The sequence below is a fragment of the Varroa jacobsoni genome, unplaced genomic scaffold, assembly GCF_002532875.2.
Source record: "Varroa jacobsoni isolate VJ856 unplaced genomic scaffold, vjacob_1.0 scaffold_1393, whole genome shotgun sequence".
Lineage (NCBI taxonomy): Eukaryota > Metazoa > Arthropoda > Arachnida > Mesostigmata > Varroidae > Varroa > Varroa jacobsoni.
In genome coordinates, this window is record NW_019214295.1 from 103,210 (window position 1) to 125,277 (window position 22,068).

General features: G+C 41.8%; 1 long non-coding RNA gene across 1 annotated transcript in view; it reads left to right on the plus strand.

Moving 5' to 3' along the window:
- Nucleotides 1-13,093: 13,093 nt before the first annotated feature.
- Nucleotides 13,094-22,068, plus strand: part of LOC147752228 (uncharacterized) — a 102,888-nt gene continuing 93,913 nt past the window's right edge. Inside the window, exon 1 of the long non-coding RNA XR_015314622.1 lies at nucleotides 13,094-14,578. This is a non-coding gene — a long non-coding RNA (uncharacterized LOC147752228). The remainder of the gene's footprint in view (nucleotides 14,579-22,068) is intronic.

The window sequence follows — 22,068 nt, forward strand, 5'->3', positions numbered from 1 at the left end:
ACCCTATTGGGTGGCTATGGAGCAACTTTTTGTACGAGGTGCCTGGTGGCACCAATTGATATCGTAGATCACTACTTCCTACTTCATAAACGACTTTACTCCATCTGTGCTATATTAAAAGTGAAACTCCCATTTTTCATCATGATATTTACTAATATATAACGCCTGTTCGTACCGAGTCGTACCGGACTTTAGCCAGGTCTCAGTTAGCCAATGACCATTACAATCGTCTTAGGTTAACTGAAGATACTATACGTTCCTATAATTACTCTCTACATTATACAAGATTTGTGGAGAGATTCGAGCCGGCTTTGGACAAGGCTTACCAGGTCGCTCAGCGGCTACTCTTTTTTGCAGTGTGACCTTATTTCACGTACAACAGCTAACCAGCCGGCCAGGCAACAACAAATATCAACAAATGTTTACTTAAGCCGGTGTGAACAAGATAAACTTGTCTAGGCAGAAAGTGACGGGCGATTTTTCAATGCCGCAATTTTCCGTAAAGGCTTCGTTCAGTGTGCTACAAGGTGACACCGCTCCTCTCGGCTGTTTAGGTGCACCCGGAACACTTTTATGCTGCATGAATCTAGCAGACGCTATCCAAGCAAACTGCCCATTTGGGCGGGCGCTAGTTTGGTGAAACAGAATCATAATAATAGCAGCGACTCGACAGAGAACGCCCGTTGCCCTCCTGTTGAGGTGAGGGCGCAGAAAGTATTACCGGGTAAGTCTCGAATTATACTATACGGGGTGTACGATCAGCAATGTCTATTCTCCCAGACCCCGCTTACATAACTTGAGCAGCTTCGCGTACGTTTAAATCACAGCGTTGTTTCAATATTATTAATCATCTCATGACGACGATATTCCTCAGTGAATCTGTCATGGTCAAGTATACTTCGTAAAGATGAAGGTGCAACTCTCGTTTCGAAATGTAGTAGTTTCCCAACGAGAAGGCCGAGTTGTTGAGCACGACGTAGCGTTAAGGTTGTTGTAACGGACGGGTTGCACCGCTCCGCGCCACAACGGTGTCATTAGTTGTTCATGCGGTCGGTGGTCTCACTTTATCTGCAGATGGGGCGCTCTCTTCGGCCCATCGCTTGATCCACCACCGCACCGTCCTACCTTCATTAATGGAAAGTGTCGATCGTACTCTGCGTGACACTGGCAAGATATGATCGTAATCGACTCCCGATTTAGACAACAGGGAAACAAACAGTAACGTTCCATCATCACAAACGTCTGCTAGCCTTCGCTTACTTATAAATGCAGTGCGTAAAGAATGAAGCACAAGACGAGTACTTGACGCATTTTGCGTGATCGATTAAAAGTAGTAATAGTCATTGACGGATCTGTCTTAGACGAAACGCAAGGTATAAAGCTGGTTTTCACCGCGTCCGAGTCGCTCGTCATTGTTGCAATCCTGGGAATGCAGTGGCATATATTGATATATATAACCAACAAGCTTCCAATTAAATAAAATCAACCAGAGTAATAAGAAAATTATTGTGCATGAGTTACCAGGACTTGCATTTTATGCCCTCTGGGCGCAAGCAGTACTTATTACGGCTTCGCAACAGTAAAATGATTTTTTAGAATTTTTATTGGAAAATTGTTTGTTTCTATCTTTGCTTTCAGGTCACCTCACGGGATATTGTCTGTTCTTGTAATTGAAAAGTACGTTGAACGTCGACTATTTTTAATACGCTTGTGCCATGTACGATCTCGATTTATGAATCCTATCAGGAGAATTCTATTCGCTTCCATGCCAAACTGTTCACCTTCGATGCCACTATCTTTGAGGTGATCATGGCCCCACAAACGTGTCTACAAGCTTCGCGATAATATATTACTTATTCTGGCACCATTGACAGTTTAAGATTTTTCAACTATTCAACGCGCTTCTTACGCTCAGAGCATGTCATATACATCTAATTTTTATGACACAAGGGCTAAATTTCTCGACAACCGATAAGCCCGTTTCAAGTAATTGAATTACCTGGACATTAATAATCTACCCTCAAATATATTTCATCCTTAGTAATGTACTAATATAGATCTGATCAATTAGAGTGGTATTTGGTTACATTGCCGTTGCGTCTTCCTCAGGCCCGAAACCTCCCAACCAAAACTTTGGGGGTACTCTAAAGTACCACATGTGGTTTTTTTATGACACGTACACTAAGCACTCACACATTAACCATTACTTCATGAAACCCATATTTATATATGGGAGACAATGCGCACATATGTCAGACGCTTAACTGTTCTTGTTGATCCGAGCCTGATAGTTGATCTGAGAACGGTAGTTCTCCGCCTCATATTTCGCATTCGCATTGTCTAGCTATTAACGCATTGAAAAAGCTGTTTACCCATTGGGCAAGCTACTATAGGTACATAAGAGGAAAATAATCATTCCTTTGTACTATATTACCGCTGTTAGTTGTTTTTCCTTTAAATAGCTTAGTACTCCACCAAGTCAGTGTTTGTGGAAGGCGAAATTTTTCCTGGTGAAGGTCTTTTTATTCTTACGAAGCCTGTGCGATATCCAGCCATAACATCCTCAGCCAGCTTTTTCTCGCCTGTTCAACGCTATCGTTAATTCAAGATTTTATATGGCAAGTAAGTGCGGACGTAGTAGCGTAGACACGGCAAACCGTCTTGCTTTTCTCCATAAAAGATTGGCTATAATTGTACGCGTTTCTCTATTTTTAGTAGCCTAACGAACAAGAAATGACTGCTGCCATTTATATATTTCGGGCTGATGTACACTTATGGGATATCTATTCTGGGTCACAAAAAAAAGGACATGAAATAAGAATTAGTGTTTAAATTTGACTTCTATTAGAGTAACAAAATTATTATAATCATGATTATTGCGTAGCGGTGCTTATACAGTCAACTAAAATACAGAGCTGTATAATGTCACGCGGAAGACTGACGAGGATCAGGATCACACACGAACCTATAGACTAAATAGAGTGAAAAAAATAGGAGTAACATTTTTTATGATACTAGCTTTCGCATTTCTGCGGGGTTGGAGCGATTAGGAACGGATCTTATGTTTATACTCTTGTGTGTGCTGGCAACAGAGTAAACTAAGGTTTGCGTATAATCTCTGCTAGGTACACGTAAACCATCGTTATGTGGTGTAAGGCATGGTGACCTTTTAAGAGATATAACGGTAAATTGGAAGAGCTCTTGTTGTGATGTCTTTCACTTTAAAGTATTTCAGGTTCAAAATATCTTACCTAGGACCGGCCAGTTTTTTCGGTTTTCCAAACCATAATTTTCTTCGTTCTTTAAGGGTCACAGTTTACTACCGATCGAGGAAACAGATTAGGTTTTTTTTTCTAATTCATGTCAAGTCAAAGTTACTGTAAGTCAATAGCCACAATTTCTTGAGCGGACATTCGATATAACTAGAAACTATTTCTATTTTATTTTTCCATTTCCGTTATCTACCCATCAACTAACATGTACTCTTCAGTATTCTATTTTCTATTTATATATCAATCAGTCTGGCAACCTACTAATGCAAGGAAACCCGAGTGACGTTTGCATGCCCTTGGCATCTTCTCTACGCTGTGTCCCGTTGTCCCTACCAGTGGTCACTACTTGTTGATTGTGCTTCGTTTATTCCCGTTGACGTCTGCGTACCGTCTACAGTCCCCTAGCTAGTCACACATTCCCCATTAGCTCTTCATTGATTCTGCTACGCTCATGCCATCAAAACAACAGCGGCCACAGCATTGGTTTCGTACATAGTCAGAGGCTCAGTGTTGGAGAAACATCACGGCACAAGTACTTCCTCGCTCGCCAGCGTACAAATGTACGTGTAGAGCACTTATCCTCGAGTGCGCGATCCCTACACACAAAAACATTCCCATTCCTCTAGATCGTGCGCCACTTTCGCTAATGGCATTCGCAATCCTCAGTCTCTATCGCGGCTCCGGCTATTACGTGTTTCCGAATTCAGGGTCTAGCAGACACAGATTGCGTTCTTAATCTCGAAACGAGGCGTTCTACCAAACATGAAAAGCATTGACCCCCCTGAGCGGCCCTCCATGATATCTATATACCTAACCAGTGAGGGAACTGAAAAATAAAAATAAAGAAAACAAGAAATTATGCCATGTTAGAGCGCCCTCGCAGAAGAGCAAATGGAACCAACGAGCATCTAGGACATATACATTTAGCGCCATATCGAGCCGTGCCTTATTGCGGAACCACAGATAACAAACACTCGGCTATTCCTCCGGCTAGAGGCGCTCGTAGCGAGTTACATGGACAAGCGATCTCACAGACAGGTCTGAACGAAACAAAACTGAAGAACATCGAAACGGACGAAAGAATTTAAACGACTATGAAGGGCTAGCTCCTAGTAGAAACCGACTGCTACACTGACAGCTGCCGATTTCACCAGTTTCAGTGCCTGGCTGGGCTGTGAAAGAATTGAATTTTTCAAATCAAGCCGCCAAATTTAACCAATATCTATCTCATCGATGTCGACGACAGAGTGCTGCTGGAGTGGAGTGAGCCGCGGGACCGCTTGTTAGCGGGTCCATATCTACGAAGGAAGAGCTGGGGTGTATTGCAAAGGTTAGCCTGCTAAATAGTTTACTTGATAGAAAGGGGCAAAGCAAAACGAAAAAACGACGGGCACCAAATCTCAAACATATAATGAAGACAGAATGACGGCAGAATCGGTAGGCGCTATCGCCAGATTCATCCATGGTCGCTTTTTTGGGTCGAAGTGGCAGTTTCCACTGGCCAGTCCGCAAGTCCCAGGTCTGCGAGCCCTGGTGGGCACGTTATAATCACGAGAGGCGACTGCTTGAGTCGTCGACCTGCACAGCTATACTCCATATAGTGGCAAAAAAAATTACGGCTAATGGCTGTGTAGAGGTCGGCGTTGTCCGAAACGAGCGAAAAGGGAAAGTGTGTCGTGATGCGTCACGACATTTGGCAATGCTGGCGCAAAACATTAACTGCAGACTAAGAGGGAAATACTAACAAAGCACGTATGACGCGAGCAATGTGATTCAAGTGACAGTAAAACAAAGTAGGACAGAATCAAAAAGGTAAAAGAGCCATGGATTACCAGTTCGGTGGTATAATAGATATGGAATTGGCAAGATTATAGGGATCCTTTTCAAGGGTGCACGTAAAAACGTATGCACATTGATTATAAAAGGCGTATTCGTCAATTTAGTTAGTTTACTTATATGAATATTACATTCAAAATATATCTGATATAGTTGCAAGACAATTTTGAATAGTAATTAACATAAAAACAAAGTGACATGTATAAACCTATATCGTTCCAAACCAGTACAGACTCTCATATAAGAGGAGATGTACACAAATATGGATTACACAAAACGACACACTGTAAATTAACTTGTTAGCTTGTGTTGTATTTGGTATACACTGTTATCGCTTCGGTGTCTTACTGAGACAATTGAACGTTTGTACACCCCCAGCACGGGTAAACAAAGAGCATAAAAGTCAGTTAATAAATTATAATGGCGAAATTAGCAGAAGATAATCTTTAATTAGTGAACTGGACGTAAAACAACATATATAGGGTAAAGCAGCTCATATAGTGAATAATAAATGGTGTTTCCGGGACAGTTATTTTCACCCCTTCCATTGAGTCACCTCATTCCGCGCAGTTTTAACAACAATCGTCTGGCTGATTAACGCGAAATTCCTGCTAGCACGGATCCTTACGTTGCAATAGTATCCGTTCGCGAATATCGCAGGAGCTTGCTGGAATCCCTTTCAGCGGATCAGTGTAAAAATGAGGCCCTTTGCATCTGAAACGGCTAAAAAAAAAAAACAACGTATTTCAACAAACTCCTGACTCAAACTTTATTAATGTGCCTTTTATCATAGTGTCGAGAGAAAGTGTTGATTCGATTTGCTGACAAAGGAACCGCGAATTTGGTTCGTTTACGACCTCGTCACGGTCTTCGCGCCACCTGTATGATGCTCCGCATTTGCAGATAGTTGAAATAAGGGTAATATAACAATATGTCACACTTTTTAAACAAAATTGTTATATAAGCTACCTATACGGACAAACACTTTTGTGTACAGCATTCACGTTTGTTCTCCTATATATTCTTCATCATTTTACCGGATTAATCAACTTTGCGTTCCTAATCAAATATCTATAGATCGTACTACTTAGATAGCTCGTATGTTCTTGTAAAGCATTTTTCTTCATCACATCGATACACAGGATAGACATGTCAACCAATACCAGGACACAAAAAAAAAAACGATGATTACCGGATGGCAGCGTTCTACTAAAAACTTTTCATGAACAAACAACAATGAAACTGCGTATAATCGACAAGTTACATTTCGCATACGGCATACTTAGAGCATCAAACAGCTCTTGTATAGGAAGAGCAGTCCTCCACAAGGAATAAATCTTCCAAGGCGTAACATCAACTTGGCTGAAGAGGAACGAATCATACTATTTGTTCAAGTCAAGGTGCATACGATATTTACCGATGCACACTTGGCTAAATGCCCATCTCGGAAACTTTCCCAGGAGTATATTGTTAGTATCATATAGACCAATATAGACCGTAGCGGCCTTGTAGTTGAAGTGCCCACCGACATCGTGAGCTGTTCTAAAGAAAGTGTAAAATTATTAGACCTTGAAGGAGCGAATTTTTTATATAGTCAAAAGTAACAACCGTAACGATAAGCTTACGAATTTAAGTTGTGGGTCGTGATGGCCCTTTGGCTTGTTCGCCGCATCATGCGCACAAAAAACCAGCTATGCAAATATGCTGAGATGAACGAAGGAACGCGACCACGACGTTCCGTCATGCTTGGGGCAAATGATGACCTGAGCAAAGGATGCTAGTTAATCTGAAGTTAAACGAGCAGCAATATGATTAAGTTGCTAGCCTCGGTCCCGTTGTCACTAATGCTAGAGACAATAGCGGTTTATGATGTTCTTCCCAGTTCGATGATGCTGCCTGAGGCGAACTTCACTCATACGATCGTGGAGGATCTACAGAAGTGCAGCCGTAAGCAGCCGTCGCCCAGCACTGTCAATTAGAGATGCGCGAGAATTAACGGGAAGCCGTATAGGTGTGAAACGTCTCGCGGTTTCGTAGTCTTATGGTACCGCAGACATTCAGATAACAGAGTCGGCTCGCAAACACTTACGATGCAGCTTGTCTATGCATACCTCCCATGTAAATAAAATTTCCGTTTAGGTCCAACAACAAAGATAGAAGTAGAAGTGATTTTCAGGGAAACAACTAATGACCCGTGACGCAGGCTAAAAATATAAACCGTTGTATTCTGGCGCATTAATATTGCCACGAATCGTAGGGATACGATTGGCTGTAATTATGCGGGCGTGCTAAAAGATCGATGCTTCGAATGCGTAACAAGCTATGAAGAGGTACATTCTGTGATCTGAAACAAAAAAAAAAAGCTGTTAGTGGATACATGGGAAAACAGTCTGCAGCCTATGGACCTGCCACTCGCTACGTCCAAATACGGAACGATGATTATTCCTTCTGATAAGGGGAGCCGAAAGAGATCATCATACTGTCCCATGTGATGAGTTGCTTCTTTCGATACTCCTATAGAATAAACAAGCACCGATGGATGCAAACTACAAAAGGACGACACCTACGGGGTTACTCATATTCTAGCACTGAATATATTCAAGTCAATTAGTTCTGAGAGCTATTTTCGGCGTTCTTATTACCCGTAACCATAGTTATAAAAACGGAGAGATATAAAAGACCCTCTTGAAAAAAAAGATATTGAAATTTAGGTCCATCTTCTTGTCTATCTATATCCTATTTCGAATCTACTTTACGATAAAACAACTCGAAGGCTCTTATTAATATTGAAAATATTGCTGAGGTTGCCATGTTCGTAGATACAATAACGATTGGTACTACTTCGGGCGTCTGAACTGATCAGTCACTTTGCAGATCGCCTTCTTGAATTGTGAGAAAAATCACTCACTCTATTATTTACTGCTCAGCTATGCCCGAAAGGATGATTTCGTCTCTAAAATCATTGTATTATTTAAAAACAAATTTATAGAGTCCATCATAGCACACGTTGGAGTAATTTCCCTCTGGCGGCAGGGTAGTAGTACATGGATATAATACATACACTTGGGTAAAACTAAGTAGTCACATATATTTAGAAACGCTTCAGATTTTCTCATTTTGAAATCATCCTAAAAATTAAGTTAGTGATACGAAGGACAGCCGTAGCCACGGCCGTGATATGATTCTTGGGTTTAATTTGCCTGTCGAACGTAATTTCTAAATCCTTCCGAACCGCTACCTTCTCAGCAGCCTGTGGTATTCGGTCACCCTTAAATCAAATCACCCTAGAATCAATCCGGTAACATTTTAACTGTCGGTGACCCGCGGTGATACTTTACTTTAACTTGGACATAATCACTTTCGGATTCGGAACCCAATTGCAAAATACATGCAGCTGCGGATGTTTGCTACGGCTGGTCTGAGATGATATGTTCCGTGTAGCGTTCAATATATCTTCTATGAACTTTTTTTTTAAAAATTCCTGTGAGAATAATTGGTCTACTTGCAAGATGCGCCGGGAGCACTCTCTACTGCTATGTCTGGACCGTTCTTCCGTTCTATTCTGGGATCTTTCTCGCGCCGATACGAAGTCGCTAACTCTCGGTATTCGAAGCGAAGTAGGACTCTGTTGAGGTGGTTGTTGACCTATCCAATCGATTTCTAAAAGTGTTACTTCATCAGAACAAAACGGTGTCTTTATTTACTCTCTCATTACGTTCATTTTATATGCCTGTTATTGATACTTCGATGTGAATATCTTGTTGGTCGGTTTTCACAGCGCAAAAAAAATACGATTATTGCCCCTTTTATGGACGATTATTTTCTCCTTACCAGTAACATGTTTTTGTTTTCCGTAGCATGGCGCGCAGGGTTGTTCATAGCTGTTGAATCAGAACGAGATGTCTCAACTATCGAGGATAGTAAGGTAGTAATGCATTTGTCCACTGAACTCGGAAGCATGTGAGACGGCCTAACTTGAATAACGGGTGTAGGCAATTTTCGTTTTGTTCCGGGGTATTGCAAGGGTATCGTCGAAACAAGTGCTTAGGTAAAATGGTACCGCATGCAAAAAGCGAGAGATTTATTTTGTTTATTTTAGACGGGTTAGGTATGCACTGAAAAAGATTTACACATATGGGAGACTTTTTAAAGTGTTTAGCGACAGACGGCTCAATCATCTTTATTTGAAATGTTATTTTCTTTTACCACGCAGACGCTATGTTTCGATATATGCATGTCGCCCAAGGTATTCGGCTTCGCCGTAGAATATACAAGCTCAGATGGCTAATTACGATACAATATTTCTCACATTGATAGGAGAAGATATAGACGCCCCTCAGTGCATGTGAAGCTCCGGGTACGTAGAAAAATATTGAATCCGTTCTAAATCCGGCTATAAAAACGTCGTAAAAACGTAATCGTCGGTTGACACCGTAGTTTATCAATAACTAAAACTGTTCTACCTTGGATTTTAATACACGTTTATTGGCTTGTATTGGTTGCTTGACGTCTGCCATATCTCTAGCTGTTGCCATATGTATACAAAATTATAGAACTACGAAATACAAAATTTGACAGAGCGACCAACAATGCACGCTTGCATTTCTATTGTATGTTTCTTTTGCTACGGATCTCACTGGTCACGTTAGCGTTCCTGTTGATTGCGACCAATTTGTTTTCGGCTGACTGTCTATCTAGCTAGAATGCATACATTTATAGGGGAAAAATGCTTGTAATGTACGGTAATCACATAGATCATATCGACACCAACGAAGGTAACCAGGCTCAGCTGTCGTGGCCTATTCTCTATATACACCTTTTGACAAACATAGAAATTAACGGTGTAAATCAAAATGAGTTAACTTATATGAGCTCTCAGGTGACCTTTTCTCTTAATAGTTTCGTTAGTTGAAAAACATTTTAGCCTACACCTGAATGACACAGGGCATAGTGAAGGTCTGATGAATGGATAACGAATAATGGGAATTTTTTCAACGGGTGCCGTTACCCTTGAAGTTGAGCGTTGTGGTGCAATAGAAATGGGTTTTAAAACCGGAAATAACTGGTGAAAAAACTTTTTTAGTCAATTATTTCCGTTTTTATTTTTATTATCGTCCCTCGAGTGGACCCTTGCCAGTGTTCGATGCATGGCGATTGGCCGACTTCGGTGTTGGCACTCGCGTGCTTAATTTCGTTGCAAGGTATTTTGTCACGACTTAATTAAAGTGCTTACTTAATAATAGTAATAAATATTTATCATTCAGAATGGGAAATCATTATTGTCACAATAAGAATAATAATTATTATTATTAGTAGAGGTGGTTATAATGGTTACTGACAAAGTTATTAAGTTGAAACGCTCTTTTTATATTGACGTCTCTGTCATCGTTAACTGAGTTACGATGCGACACCGCACAGAAGCGTTGTTTGTCAAACATGGCTCCTTCTTATCGCCTCGAGTGGTCTACGTCTTCTGACAGCTTATTTACTAACATTGTGCTTTGCTTGAGGTCATCACGAGGCTAAATGACACGTTACTGGTCTACCCGTTAAATGATAGCTTTTTGGAATGAAGCACCAGCGTACTGCCCACGTCCGTTTGCCCCCCGTTTCGGTGCGTTTGCCCACTCTGTTGCCGGTGAGTTCGTCGCACCATGAGTTCCCCGAGGTCATGGGCGAAACTGCTCTGCATCTTCTAATCATTGTCAACGTTATCGCCTTCACCACAAGTAACCATCACCAACGCGAGTGGGACCGGAGGGCACAAACAGTTATGCTTCAAAGAGAGCGCTGGGCTCGTAGCTGTGGCTTTCATCGCATTACGCAAAGCTCCTTTACAGGGAAAATCAGCAGTTGTCCTTGACACAGCCCTCCTAATAATAACATAGAACTGCATCGGGTAGAGGTAATGATGATGGTGTGTTATTTCTTTCGTTTGCCCATGTGCTTCTTCTTCTTATTATTATCTTCATTACTATTTTCTTCTGTTTCTGTTTACGACACAAAATGACACAGTACATAGCTTCTTGTCACACACAAACACACACTCTTTAGCCTATGTACTATGTATCTGGTTGACCTTTAGCACAACAGTGTACCCTTCCATTTTGCGACCGTCCATCTTTGAGTTACGCAACCGTCTCTTTCCTCAAGCTACTAACAAGCGAAGCATGGATGTCACTGTTTTGGTTGCTGGCGTGTTATAGATCACTTCTTCTCAGCCCTAAGGTATTTCGACGCAGCAATGCAGCTGTTATGGGACACGCCCCGCAGCTGTCCCCCCAGTGAAGAAATCGGGTCGGGGTAGCATTTTTGCGCCGACCTCTAGACTGCGTTGAATCGACAGATTCTCCGATAAAATGTGTCGTGACGTCAGCCGACGCAGACAACGAGGTGAGTTCCTGTCGAAACTTTCATAACACGGTTGTGGGTACTTGACCAATAGGGCTACCCCATTCTAGCCCGAAGGTCCTTACCACTGCCGTTTCATGCGAATAGGCAGGTTGGTTTGGCCAATAAACGCAATTTCTGGGGTCTTTGCATTGCCACTCCACATATTCGTCGTCGTCGATGTTTAATAATGACAAGAGGGATGTTATCAGGGTGACATTGGAGGACCCCATATTCCCCCCTCCCCCGTTTCAGCCCGCCTTCTTTGGGTGTTAGGCTGTTGTCAAATAGATATTGATAGCTAGGGTGTCGCGGCGTAAAACACTGGCTCAACTTAACTTTCGACAACAACCAGCTTCTAATCCACACTGTAACGTCTAGTCCCAATTTACTTCGCATTTTCTAATAGCTAACAATCGCTCTAGTCCCGCCGGCCTAATATCGCACACTGCCGGAGGCATCGTGCCAATGTATGTATCCTTTTCACGTGTTAGCGATTGAGTAGTGGTGTGGTTGCTGCGGAACAAACAGTGATTTGAATTTAAAAAATGTATGCAGATCTGAAGTTTACCTTGCTGTGTCTGCTAGAAAAAAAGATTTGTCTAGTTTGTTGAAAAATTATTTTTGTATAAAATTTATAAAAGTGAATATAGATCGAACGACTAGATAATTAGTCACAAACTGATTAACCCAACAAATATATCTTCAAAGTTGAGAAATTCTATAAGCTTTTTAAATTTCTGGTCCGTCTATCGTTTTTACAGCAAAATAAGGAAGGCTGTCATTTGTAGCTCGCCTTGTATATAAAATGCGAAAATACCCGTATCTTCAAGGCGGATTTAGCAATTTTCTCTAACCCACTTTAAAAGTGATTTAAATATTTGCTTTTTTAATCTGTTCGTACTCGGCGGTATTGTCATTCCCCCAATTTGGACGAATAGAAATAGCCTGAGTAGACCTAAAAGAATCATGTGGGACTCATCATTCACAAATGACAATGCAATTTCATGTTAACCACTAAATCGTGTCCCTTTAGCTTTCCTTCAAAAAAACTTGACCTTAAACGGAAGCCATTGATACGCGACTCAATGCACTCACATCACACGTTCTTTATACGCTGTCCAATAATAAGCGTGCCATTCTGTGTGTTCTTTCCCAAAACAAGACAAAAGATTATTAAGTGCTTGTACTTTGTTCGGTCCATGTGAGCCTATTCAAGCGATGTACGCTTTTCCACCACCAGTTCTATTAATGAATTACAGCGGTCTTATCAAGGCTTCACACTTACGACCACACACAAGTTACGACAACTTAATCCTTCCCCCTTCAAAAGAAACCCGTCAATCCAATAACTACCGATAAAAGGAATAGTTTTTCGTTTATGCTCGTGTCTGTCTTCTTATATCCCCATCTTTTTAACTAGCCGTTGCTCTGTCTTTGTAAATCAGGCATCATCTCGTCCAGGGTTCCCATACGCCAGATATTTTCGAGGCATACCGTTTCCTGTCGACCCCTCTCTCACCAGACTCTTGAGGCATACCCTCTCCTTTCTCCTAGGGCAATGGAGCGCTCCTCGCCGTGCCGGGAACGCACGCGGAACTCGCGCACGCTTGTGGCCCGTCTGTTCGTTAGGACCAGACATGCGTCCAACCGCCATGGGGTAAGACGTGGTTGTACGTGTTTGGTGGTGTATATCGCCAACGTCGCTCCAGCCGCCCCCAAGGCAAAAGTTACCAGAAACAACCCCAACCATCTCTTTCTACAAGTACTTGCCGATTCAACTATATTAATTCATCTTCCCTTCAGCCAACCCCTGCTGTAACTGCCCGTCTTGGGGGCGGCTGAAAATTTGCGACAAGTAAGTTTAAAGTACGTTTAGCAGTCAGTCGGTTACAGGTTAGCTAACAGTTCACAAAACTTTGGCGACCTGCTTAAGAAAAAGTGAATTGAGAGGAGTGTTCGTGCTAAAGTTGGTGGTAGTCTATGTGTGGATCTGGTGTGCGTTCGGCGAAAAGGGTGTTGGTAAGAGTTGAAGTTGCATTGAGACTCGACTTCAAAGTGAGCTAGTTTTGTGTAAGAATCGAAAACTCCAGAAGACGGCTACGATTATATACGAGGTCGTAACTCAAAGAAAACCGTGCACTGCCGTGTGTGCAAACGGCACTGGCAAGCGGCATTAAATAATGTGTTTATATAGTTTTAAAGCCGGATTAAGTCAGTTATAACACCTGGTGTCTTATGTTGGCGTCTACAACAACAACAAAAATAATACTAAAAAGTATTGACGAATTGCGAAGAAAATATTAATTCAGTAGCAAAAACAGTAATTTCATTCAAGTCGTGCTGTTAGATAATAGGTATGCGTATTTTAATGAGCATTTAAGTTCTTCAGTTGTCGATTTTTTCAAGTACGAAGAAAAGTCTGGATAAGCAGCATCGGTGACCGAAGTCAGCAAATCTCCCGAAACGGTGGATAAAAAGAAAATCAAAAGGCGAAGTCGGTAAGGAGAGATTACTTCTAAAAGTGGAACAAAAAAAAAATTGCAGATTATCAGCACCGCGCTAAGGTTCTTGATTATTCGAAAAGAAGTTATTGTAGATGAAGTTACCGAAGTGAAGGAAGAAAGTTGGATAAAAGCTCATTTAATAGAAGTGCTGTCTATCTGCACATGACCACATGCGATATTTTGTCTGGTCAGAGCATCCCAGTGGTGACAACAGAAAAGTTACGAAAACAAACATTTCTGAAGAATGAGTGCTCGGAAAAAGGAAGAGCGAAGGAAAAGGTCTAGAGATTAGGAAGTTTGAAAATTTTTGCGAAACACAGCCACGAAAATTTGCAGGACCTATATGAAACAGCTCTCGGATACGCGTAGCAACCGCTAAGGTCATTGGTGGATTTGTAATAGATAGCACACTCACAAAAGGAACAAATGTATTGCGGAGTCACACTGCAGTAAAATCTCCCACAAAATCAACATAAATGGATACCGATAACCTCCATTGTTCAAAAAATGACCACGCAAATGGATTCCGGAAGTGTTGGTGCTTTCAGGTCTCTGCCGCCTTCAGTGGTAGCGGTATGTAATGTGTAGATATATAAAGTTATATACACAAATGCTATACAAGTGTATGTTTAGAAGAGATAACTGAAACTTCGGTGAAATGCACGACGGAAGTTGAAAGTAAAATTCTAATGGTTCTCGCTGATCAGTAAAAATATTATTTGGCCTACGTATAAAAGAAAACAGCTTTGAGCGTCGTACTTCTGGTTTAAGAACGTGACGTTGACAAATAAAGTAATTAGATGAACTATCCTATCGCATCCTGAATAATTACTTTATTTTATCTGTGCATACCGCAGTAAATAGCACCCCCCTGATTCGATCCTATGAAAAAAGAGCATGTTACTCAAATTTATGTATAATACATATTTTTTTAAACATTTTTTTTATTGATCAAAACTGGGTTTTAAGTTGAACTTAAATCAGCCATTTTGTATTATGTGTTCTGTGCAGTTACCGAGCGTCTCATAACAAATCTGAGTGGCCAACAATTCGTATATGTTTGCATCTTTTTTTTTACCTTGCAGCAACCTGTAATCGTAGGATGAACAGATGTGCCTGATCTTTTGCGTCAGTTGGTGCTTCACGAATTATGAAATTTACGTACCTGTTAGCTTTTCTTAAAGCCATTAACACAATACGATCGTGTCGTGTGATATAAAACACGTAGGGTATAACCATCAAGGTTGAAATATCAACCCAGTAATTTGCGACTCATCGGATACGTGATATCGCCTGCATAATCTAACCTGCTGCGTAGGCCACCTCTTAGGTATGACGCAACACCGTGTACCGCTTTGATAACTTATAACGTTGTGAATATTTTATAATGATAATGAGAATTAGTTCGATGGCAGGTCTAATTTAGCTTATTAGTTTTGCATGCATTGAAACATAGACCAATGCGGCCGACCTAAGTTCAATAACCGCCCGTAATTTCTAGCTTAGAAACTTTACTGTAGATTTCGTTTGATTACCTTAGGTTTTTTCCTTCGAGGTTCGGGGAATTCAGTTGCGAAATGTATGGATAACCCGGACATATTTTTCTACCTGTGCAGTTTGAGGAAAAGTGTGGCACCTCTGTTAAGCTCAAGCGCCGCTTACCCAGCGGTGTTGTTGAGGGTCCCATTCGGCAAATCGAGATTACACACTAACTGCGGTCTTCTTAAAGGACCCTTGTACGATCCGAAGACCTTATCATATTACCTCGAAACCTCTGAAGATTAGATAAGCTGGTGAAGTACCGTCTACGCAGGCTCTACTTCGGTATACGTGCAGGATTTTTTAATTCATCGTCATATATCATATTCTAACTCCCCTCTTTCGATACAATGTCGTAAAGGAAAGCCGAACCAATATCCCACAACATTTCTGACTTCATTTTGCTTCCTATGACTTTTGGTGGTCGTCCATAATGGAATTTCTATGATATCGCATTTAATAGTACGTGGTAGCATATTGTATACTTAAATTCGCTTTCTGCTTCGAATTCACAAAGAACACACGTAGTTTTCCACATCCGTGTTTTACCAATTTTGGCCATACCTGTCTAAAACCGTAACCTATCAGAACGTATCAGGTCACCTGATACGTAGGTTCTGCGTAACCGGTTATACTTTGTGGTGATAGTTAAAATCAGTTAGTGGCAATGCTCCTGTTTGGTCTCGTAGTGCACCCCGCGCTATTGATCTTGTTACTTACCCTGTGCAGCCTTGTTCGCTGCTGTGAGTTGCAGTTCCCCTTTAAGCTAACGCTCGACTTCTTCCTTAGACACTAAATTCTATGGGGGGATTTTGGATGCTTTTACTGATGGCCGTTCGGTACGGCTCCTTCTGCGGAAAATCTGTATCTATCACCTCAGCTTAGACAGGTCTAGCTTTGGGTGCAACCGATTCGGCTAATGTCTCCAATAAACATTTTACACTTTCCGATGACTCTGGTATTTTGGGCATCAGCCTCGTAGGATTTGTGGCACATGTGCACTTTCTCTGAGTGAGGATCTGCTAGAGATATCTAAATTTTTCATCCATTTTTATAGAATTCTCGCCCGGCATCGCTTACCGCCACTCAAATAAATGTTCTTGCTCTTTTCTGATATAATCTCGAAAATAAGCTCTTGAAATTCCAAATAAGCTTTTAAATTGACTAGTGCAAAATTTGCTCTCTCTTGAAGAACATCCTCTTTCGGGCAACAACTAGCAGGACTGGGTCAGTGGCGTATGCGACACACTCGGCTCTTTACGGTAGACCAGAGGAGGTCTTCGAATGTAAGATTTCACAAAGTGGAGCTTGGTGTCAACGCTTACGGTTAAGCTGCTGAGATGTCGCGCCCTTTGTGGCCGATGTTCAACACCTTCTTTGTAAGGTATTAACAGATGACTACCTGTGGGTGAAGCGAGAATTCTTTACCCTCGAACACCCTCATAATGAGATCCCAGCTCGCCATATCAGAGGCATTTTTCACGTCTAAAAGGATCAGGAGCACACATTTCTTCACCTTTTGCATTTTCTGTCTTTCTCGGTGCGCTTTATCGAAAATCCCCTTGATAGTGGTGAGAGTGTACTTTCCTTTTCAGAAACTGTATCGGGCTTTGTATAGTGCTTGGTTTCTGCGGTTTCTGTTTTAAAGTTTGGTAATGGTTGTATTTTTCATATGCTTTGGTGTTCAGAAAGTATATTAGATGGTAAATCTATGGGTCTGTTTCCTTATATGGCTCAGGTATGAGGGTCCGATCCATCTCATTCCGTGCGTCACGAAATCGGCCGTCTTTGAGACTCGATATATGAGATTTCTAAAGTCTACAAGCCACCTCTTTTCTCAGATGGGTCTTTAGGGGCCGATACCTTGCCTCAGGCTAGCCACAGTCTCGCCATTTCGGTTTCTTCTGCAGTAACCTCCGAGATGTGTTTCTTGTTTGCTGGCATCATTATCGATTGTCTTCGCAATTTCCTGGAAGGAGTGCAAAGCACTCTCCTTCATATCCGCTAGTAGACCCTAGATCGTCCTTTTTATCTCATTCATAAAGATTTTATAGAGTACACCAGTTTTGTCTCTGTCCAACTTTTCGATCAGTTCTTTATACTTTGCCATCTTTTTCCATCTGATTAAATTGTAGAGCCTTTCGCGAGCATATTTTAAGCGTTCGTCTACTCTCCTTGCTTGTGCCGGCTCCTCTTTCTCATTCCTGCTGGTTTCTCCATTGTTCATTGCCAAGTGTGTCTTGTTCTTCTTGGGTATCTCCGTCGGATGCATTCGGAGCAAGCCTCAGCAATCTTGGCATCCTATCAGCACACTGCTTGTGGGCGTGTTACAAATACTCTCTGAAACAACTTTTCATCCATGGTCCATCCAGTCTATCTATATTGTCCTTTGTCAATCTTAATGAAAAGGGACTGGGTGCGGCCCGTTTTTCGCAGAAGATACTTCCGTCTAAATGGAAAGTAATGCTGTTGCGATCGTTCGTTGACCCACGTTCGTTAGATCACAAATCTGTGATATTTCCGGTTCAATTCCTACTCGGATACCTGCTATTCCGTGATCGCTAGCAGAATGTTCTAGTGGTCATCTCAAGCAAAAATGGGAATCATTTGTACCACGCAGATCTAGCTTTGCAGTCCGTTCCTGTTACGGAACGTCTTCTGGCGAGCTAATATGGATTTCTCCATTTTGCAATCTTTGAGTTAAAGTCGCCAATAAGGATTACCTCTTTGTAGCCTTCCTGCGTCTCTATATTCTCCGTTAGGTAGTTTAGCAGGCTTTTGAGATCCTACTTCTGTTAATTAGGTACGAGGTAGCAGTTGCATAATGTCACTGCCATTCTGCGTATATCTATCTGTGAATTAGCCGAACATTGGGTGACTTCGTATCACTTTTGCTGAGCTTTTAAAAGAATGCTCAAATAAACTCTGACTCGTTTGTTTGAAGGCGAAAATAAACCTATTTGTTCTCTCAGAATGTAAATAATGGCCCCTCAGCCATGCGCTACGTAGGTTATTTTCTTTCTCGGCACTAATTCAAGGGAGGCGCTTCAACAAACAAAGCTGGTATAAAGAAATAATTTCTACTTTTAAGCTCAGTGCTTCTAATCGTCAACCCATTGATTTGGCTTGCTCATTACTGCGCCATCTCTCGTTTAAAAATTTGATCTTCTGGCTATTGCCAGGTTTGGCTCACCAAGCAAGCAGAAGTCTATATGTAACCGCTTCGCTGAGCATCTCGTGGGCCTACTGACAGCTGTTCGAGTTTAAATGTAAGATCTTCGGCATTCAATTTAAGTATCCCAGCCCTCTCTAGTGTATTGAACCATTGCCCATCACAGTCAACATACTTTTTTGTCTTTTAATGCAGCGTTTGCTATTGCAGTCTTTTCTTGGAAGAGGAATAGGCTGGTTTTAACCGTTTCTTTGCGGTACAAGGAACACGTCATAAAGACTGCAAAATGCCCCTCTTCGATGCATCTATAGTCATCAAGAGTGCCATTCATGCAGTCTTTGGTGACACGGCTAACTGCACTGCATTTGGAACGCCGGATTATTTGCCCTATTTTGATTGCGGTGCTTTGCGTAGTACCCTGTCTTTTAGCAATTGAAGCGGGTCAGCAAATTGACCCATGATTGTTTAGGTTTGCTTTTAGCATTTCCCAATGATGCTTGATTTTATGAAAAGACTTCTTGGCAACGAACCACGGCAAAGAAACAAGACAGTTTCATTTACCCCTTCCGTGTGCAGGGCCTCGTTCCTGGTGAAACCCTAAGCTTCTTTTGTAAAGCGACCTCTATTTCATGTACGTCCGGAGAGGGATCCGCGTTGCATTACGGCGAGCTTTATCACCTCACGAACATCTATTTCCTCCCTTGCACCTTTGCGTATTACATCTGCAATAGTAATCTTATCGCCGGTCCTAGTTTCGCGTACGTTTGTGATGAGGTCCCTATCTCTAATATCCGTAACATAGTCTATCTTTACCTCAGTTTCACCCAACTCAATGAGATCGTTGATAGCGTTGAGAGTAGCCTCAAAGGTCGATTTGTCTTTCGTCCTTGCCCTGACAGTGCTCTGTGATGCAGTGTTCCTTTTCTTGGTCTTGGATTTCTCATCCACGAGGAATGCTTCATACCCAAAAAGGCAGGCCCTTTTTCTTTACGAGCTCAACAAGACGGTCAACTTTCTGGCAGCAGGCCTCAATTACTCAACAGCTCTGAGATGTGGAGCGTCGGAAGACCTGCTATCTATGATGCCGCCATATTCTTAATGTTCTCGATGACCTTTAAGGGAGCCCTCATGAAATCGCTTGTTATCCTATTTGCTCGCACCATTCCTATATAAGTTTCTCCCAGATGTCTGTGTATTTATGAAGGGATAGTCTCAGTCGGCTCTGTTGTCGACTGCTTTTGGCGCAGCAACATTTTACAGGATAGTTTCATAACTGCTGTGGTAAACGGGTACGAGCAGAGGGCAGAGGGCTGTTCCATCAGTTCTTTGTTTTATTAGAAGCCCTGAATGACTACTATCGCTCGCCTATGGCGTGCCCTAACAGCGTTAGTAAACGCGAACGTGATACGTTCGGATAGATCCGTGAATATGCGTTTAAACCTTGGGCCACATCTCGGTGACAAGACGTGCCAGGCTATCGAGAGTCTACGACTCATCAAGAATTTTTTCGGTTTTCCTTGCAAGGTCCATCTGCCGCTCTGAGCTCTCGTAGGTGTTCCTTCTCTACTTTCTGGTTGAACTTGTAACACTTGTTGTTGCTTTCGGGACGCAGGGACGCCTGCAGTATCCGTGTTTGCGCCTGTAGCTCAGGTGTGCATCTGCTTTGCCCTAGCTGCCTTCTGGTACACTGCTTTTTTTGGTGTTTTCACAAAATAATCCTTCATTCTGTTTAAGGAGTTCCTTCAACTGTTTGCAAAATTCGCATTTTCGCTTATCCAACCCCTGATTATTTTTTCACGAACCTCCTTTAAGGTCCTTCAGGAGTATGTACCTTTTTTAGTTCTGGCTGGGGAGCCACCAGATCGCGAGCTTGAGTTCTGTTATGGTGTTATTGCAAGTCAAATGGGTGTTCTTGAACTCCTTTCTCGGGTTTTTCGGCGATTACACAGAGTTATTGACTTTGGTGAGGGCGTCCGTATAGTCTGTCTGTGAATCGCTTGCCTTAACAGACTCCTCCTTGTTGCTTCTCAGGCTCTTTGCCATAGCTAACTGGGCTAGGTGAGCAAATGCATTCTCCAGTCTTAGTGCGCCATCTGGCAATCTCTTTACCTTTGCTATTCACTGTGTTGCTGCGTATGTGGCAATGATGCATTCATTTGGCATCCTCTCCTCCCGGGATCAACAGAACTGCTTCCTCGAGCGCTTTGGGTTTGTCATCTCGTTTCGGAATTATGGAACGCCTCTTTGCTATTGAGCAGTGCCTCATGTTCCTTCTTTTCTTAAAGGCGTCCGTCATGTTTTGTGTCTCCTACATACCCCCCCCCCCTCCCCCTACACTTTTAACTGTTTCCTCGGAAAAATATCAGGTTTGCAGAACCTAGTCAAACAACAATTTCGAATCGTGGCTAATCGGCGGCCTGAGCTAGCCTGCGATTGCGCGTATAGTAAAGAATAGTTTGAAAATGGGAAAAGAAAGAATAAGCCAGCCTATTTATTAAAGCGGTCTTGGCATAAAAAGAGTAAGCTATTGGGTTTTCCATCGCAAGTACCTAGGTGGCAGCTGGGCGTTTTGTTTCTGAGATAGAACACGACGGCCCTTTGGATCTCTTCTACCTGTATCATAACTGACAGTGTTTAAGACCAGAAATTAAAATTATCACGATTTAATTATGATCCAGCCTCAACATGTAGATAGCTCAGACTTTGTTTACCAAAACCACTCAGTGCTGCAGAGATTTCCAATAGCTTACAATTTTTACCCTTATTTTCGTCATGGATTTGAGGCTACAAAGATATTCAAGAAAATCGCTCAGAACATTCAAAGTCACCGTGAGGCAGAAGAAAAATATAAATAATGGACATTACATTGACTACTGTGACTTTGTAGTGTCGCAACTATATTTATATGGTAACATACAGTATTTCATTTCAGAACGATAATTTAAATATTTTACTATTGTTCTCGTGTTGGCAGGTATCTCTTGTCCTTTTGTTAATTATCTCGTACTCCCATTGCGGTTAAGCCATTGCTGTGATAGTGTTGCTTCATTAATCCCTTCCGGATATTTCGGTACCTTAAAGCGAAGGCGACCTTAATATTCAAAGGTGGGTTTTAGACTGCTCGAAAAGCTAAGCAAGCAGACAATATGAACAAGTTGATATTTTTCAAAAAGTCAGTACCGTTTCCTGATAGAAATACCAGACTCGAAAATCTGACTCTTTTATTAATCTCATTTTACACATGCTGTGGAGATCCCGAAAACCTAAGTGGCTCCCAGAAAGCTTAAATGCTCTAGAAGTTGCTAAATTTTGTTGAAATACCCGCCTAATTTTTCCCTTCATTTACGCCAAA